Source organism: Nicotiana sylvestris, chromosome 6, assembly GCF_000393655.2.
Source record: "Nicotiana sylvestris chromosome 6, ASM39365v2, whole genome shotgun sequence".
Classification (NCBI taxonomy): Eukaryota; Viridiplantae; Streptophyta; class Magnoliopsida; order Solanales; family Solanaceae; genus Nicotiana; species Nicotiana sylvestris.
In genome coordinates, this window is record NC_091062.1 from 111,323,592 (window position 1) to 111,328,397 (window position 4,806).

Consider the following 4,806-nt stretch of genomic DNA (forward strand, 5'->3'; position numbering starts at 1 on the left):
GAAGATGAGTGAACAGTACCTTTTCAAAAAAATTTCAAATCCTCCTCCGTTCTTTTCGTCCCATCCGTGTATTTAGCATGGGTTTTGCCCAGAAAAATGAGCCCACGCGTGGTGGGGTTCAAGGCATATGTCCCCCACGCGTGGTGGGGTTCCCCATGTGTCCCGGACACGGTTTATTATGGGCTAGGTCCGAAAATTAGGCCTAAAACCGGGTAGTTTGAACCCGAATATTATTCTTTTGCCCGGACCCGAGAAATAGGAACACGTTGCTTAACTAGTCCTATGTAAGCAAAATAACTACCAAAAATAAGACTAGTATTTAAACAAAACTATATCTTTTTAAATATTTTTCAAGATTTAAAATAGCTACAAAATATTAATAAAACTATTTTGTAATTTTCGTTTTTTAAATATTAAGATAAAATACGAAGCAATATTTTTTGTATTTTCCAAAGTTAAAATGATTATAGAATATTAATAAAACTATTTTTTGTAATTTTCGTTTTTAATAAAGACAAAAATAAAAAGTAATATTTTTTGTATTTTTCCAAAATTAAAACGACTACAAAACATTAATAGAATTATATTTTTTTGTAATTTTTGAATTTATATAAAGTACAAAAATAAAGTGCAATTTTGTATTTTTCAAGTTGATGAGAGATACATAAACTAAAATTTATATATATACTTTTTTTTGTAATTTTTCTTTTTGCAACGAAATAAAGGAAAAATAGTTAAAATAGCTATACTAGACCCAATTTCACATATTCACACTAAAATGTGAAAATTCTCGGGGAGGGTCAAAAATCACGTGCTTACAGCTGCCCCTCTTTGACTGGAAACACGAAGAGTTTTCCTTTTCTTTTAATATGTTTTAAAAGAATGCCTTTTTAATTTCTATATTTAGCAAATTTTTAATTCCAAATATTTTTATTTTACTCTTAGTAGCATTCTCTTATAGGAATAACTAATAAGATGTGATATTAAGACAACAAAATTCAAAAGTCATTTTCACATTCTTAATTATGTTCAGTCAAACTAACACACAGACAAAATAAAAAAATAATAGTTAGTAGTGAGATTAAAACAAATATAAACCATCATAATCATTGTAAATGCCTAATTTTTGCCTTGTATATATATATATATATATATGTGTGTGTGTGTGTGTGTGTGTTTGTTCTTATTTGTGTATGTATAGGTTTTAAGAATTGAGTAATGGTTTGATAAACGGGGTACGGATTGGGCTAGTATAATTTAATTAAAATTGTGCCAAAATTGGCCCAAAATTTCAGCCCAAAGAGCCCAAATCCGGTCCAAAAGGGGGCTACCAAGAAGAGCTTAAAACGACGTAGTTTTGTCTTGAAACTACGTCGTTTTGGTTAAGTGACAAGATTCAATCTCATCCACTCATCTTGATTTAATCCAAAGATCCTAGTTTGATCTTCATCCTAGGTATTTAAAGCCTAAAATCCCCAAAAATTTGCCCCATATTCCCCTTATTTCCTCTCTCTTCTTTCCCTCTCCTTCTTCTCTCTTCTCTCTCTCTTCACTCTCTCTACGCCGCCCCAGTTCCGCCCACTGCCGCCTGCCGGAAATCGCCGCCTCCGGCGGACCACCTCCAAACACCTCCAAATTCACGCCACGTAATCTCCACAACTTTCTCTTTCCATATCTCCAAACCAAATCCTAAAAAAATCCCTCAAACTCCTTGAATCTTAGATCTAGGAAACTTTTCCGTCACTTTTTTGCCCAAATTCTTGAAGCTTCAACCACTACCACCCCAAAATACCTACATCAATGGATAGAGCTCCTCAAGACCTAGCTATTGATGTCAATTCTACCCCAAAATCTGGCGACCAAAATCCGGCCTAATTCCGGCGACCTCCCGGAACACCCTCTTTGGCATACCACTATTTTTTCGGCTTTTTGATGTGTAAAATGGTAAAATACTATTCTTTTTCATGGCTGATTTTTTTTTTTTAATTTTCAGATTTTATTTTTGCCTATTATTAATTATTTTAGCATTAGTTTTTGAAGTTTGAAATGGTAAATTTTCTGTTTTTGCACTTGTTGAAGTAGTAAAATAGTTTTGTATTGATAAAAGTGAGGTAATGAAAAATACTTAAGAGTATATGGTACTTGTTTGGTTGTTTGTTTACTGCTTCAAGACTCTTTGAGTACAACACTCAAAAGTCAAATTGTTTGGTAAGAAAATGTAGACCTTTGGACATTATTTGAATAAAGTCTATCTTTGAATAGTGGAGAGCAGATTTTGTTTGAAATACTTGACAAGATTTGAACTAGAAAGTCTTGCTTTTTGAATTTAAGAGCAGATTTTGTAGAAAAATCTGTCAAAAAGATTGATTTTTAATTTTTTGAAATAGCTGGTTGTTTTGATATATAGAGGGGACTCCATCACATTTTGGAGGGGATCATTTTCTGCTTTTGAACATACAACAAAAAAAATTAGCAGCTGAAGCATCCTTTAGTAAGCTGAAATTGTAAGTCTTAAGAGTGAATCTTAAAGTGCAAACCTTTTTTTAGAAAAGTATAAGTCCTCTTTAGAGTTTGCTTCTGGGTTTCTTCTCTGAGTTTTCGAGCTGTTTTAACACGGATTTGATGTTGGTTTTGTTGCTGTTGTGCTGCTATTCTTATGTTGCTTTAGTTGTTGAGCTTCCATTCTTTGTTGCTGTATTTATTATTCTACGACTCAGGTAACTCTTTAATCTTATGTTGCAGATGTTTTCACATTAACAAGAAGATTTGAACTCATCTTGATTGTTGGGAGCATGTCCATTTAAATAAATGAGTGCTTAGCTAAATTTCTTTATTATTTAAATATATCTTGTTTTAGTGCATATGTAAAATAAATCCTTGGTTGATCAAACACTTTTTTATTCATGTGTTATTTGTTTTTACTATCTATTATAGTATTGATGCATATAAAATTGAGATGTTCCAAGTAGGTTGAAATGTGCTTAAAGACTCCTTTTGCACCTTTGCAATTCTTGTCAGTTTATGAAAAATAACAAAAGAGACATGCTTGAAACCTTTATTTATTTTTACAGATTTTATATGTGACCATCTCTGCTAGGATTTTAGATTTTTTTTTTTTGGGTAGAAAATGGCTAGATCCTAAATAGGTTTTGAAATTGCTAGTTAAAAATAAGGGTTAATGGCTTAGAGCAAAAGAGGCCAGACTCGCAATTTAACCCAGGTGGGCTGTCGTAGTAAACAAGCATTTGAAATCTATTGGGCTTTCAGCTTGTGCCCATTTTGTCCATTTATTTCATAGATGTTGGCCCAATGCCATAACTAAGTAAGCAAATTGGCCCACTTTCTCAATAAATAATATGATCTATCTTCAAAATAATACTTACTAGATTAGTTGAATAGACTTATTAAGAATTAGTTAATTTTCATGATGTGTAATAATAATCCAATAACTTAAGTACCTTTAATTAATTTAAACGCTAGGCAACCAGTAGGCCCGTTTTAACTTTTTATTATTATTATTTCACGGACTCGCTTGCGTAGCGTGATATTAACTCTTAATATTTTAATTCAGTAATCTCATACTATTTCTACTAGCTTTAATTATTTTCTAATTTAATAAACTCTTTGCTAAACTCGCGGATTCGCTTGCGTAGCGCGATAGTAACTCTTAATAAATAATTTTTTCAATGCACAAATATAGTAATTTTTCTGAAAGTAATAACGTGTTAATAATTCTTTGTCATGACTGTGGATTCGCTTGCGTAGTGCTGTTATGACTAAGCCAATAAATTTTGTCTAGATTACACATTCGTTAGCGTAGTGTGATTATGACATTTTATTATTATTTTTATTTTATCAAATAAGTAAAAGCGGACATAAGAAAAGCATAAAAATCAAATAAATCACCGTTTATCCAAGTTTAATTCAAGCCAAATGTAGTCAATAAAGCGACCGTGCTAGAACCACGGGACTCGGGGAATGCCTTACACCTTCTCCCCGGTCAACAGAATTCCTTATCCGGAATTTGTTTTCGCAGACCAATAGTAAAAGAGTCAAACCTTCCTTTGAATTGGGATTCAAATAAAAGGTGACTTGGAACACCGACAAAAATCAATTCCAAGTGGCGACTCTGGAAAAACTCTATTTCAAAATAATCCCTATTTCAAAATTGTCACTTTAATTGGAAAAACTCTTTAACCCACAATCCATAACCCACATTATCTTTGGGAGGGGTAAAAAGGGGTGTGACAGCTCTGGCAACTCTACTGGGGAGGTACTCAAGAATTCGAGCTTGTACATTGACTTTATTTGGCTTTATTAATTTTTTGTATATAACTGTGATCTATTTGGGCATAATGTGCTACTTGCTTGCTCTTTACCGCTTTGATATTGTTGAACTGTTTTATAAATTGTCTTCTTGCGCACCCCCTTTGAGTCTTCTGAATACAACCTCGGGAATCACGGATACGCGCCCCATTCTTTGTTGAGATAAAGCCGGTGGGCCTGGGCTCCCGGTGAAGGATTATTAGTCACCCATATTTAAGAACGGGGAGGGTCCAGTAGTTAAGCCGGAGAAGTATTGCTCCCGGTACGCTATCCCTTCCCAACTCGAGTTGTTCGCTCGTTTTATGGTCAGTCTAGATACGCCTCATCCCCTAGGACTTTTAAAAAATAGAAGAACAAGACACATGACTGGTTATCCCTAGTAGTATCGTTTTGTTGCATCATATGCACTTGACTTAGCGAAGCTCGGCACAGGGGCCGAGTCCGTATAAGACAGGTATCCTTTTTGAGACCATCATGTTC

At 33.8% G+C, this 4,806-nt stretch overlaps 1 long non-coding RNA gene across 1 annotated transcript; it reads left to right on the top strand.

The window, feature by feature from the left end:
* Positions 1-1,490: 1,490 nt before the first annotated feature.
* LOC104239491 (uncharacterized) lies at positions 1,491-2,904 on the top strand. The gene is made up of 2 exons (XR_714146.2): positions 1,491-1,944; positions 2,743-2,904. It is a non-coding gene; the product is annotated as an uncharacterized lncRNA (long non-coding RNA).
* The last annotated feature ends 1,902 nt before the right edge of the window (positions 2,905-4,806 follow it).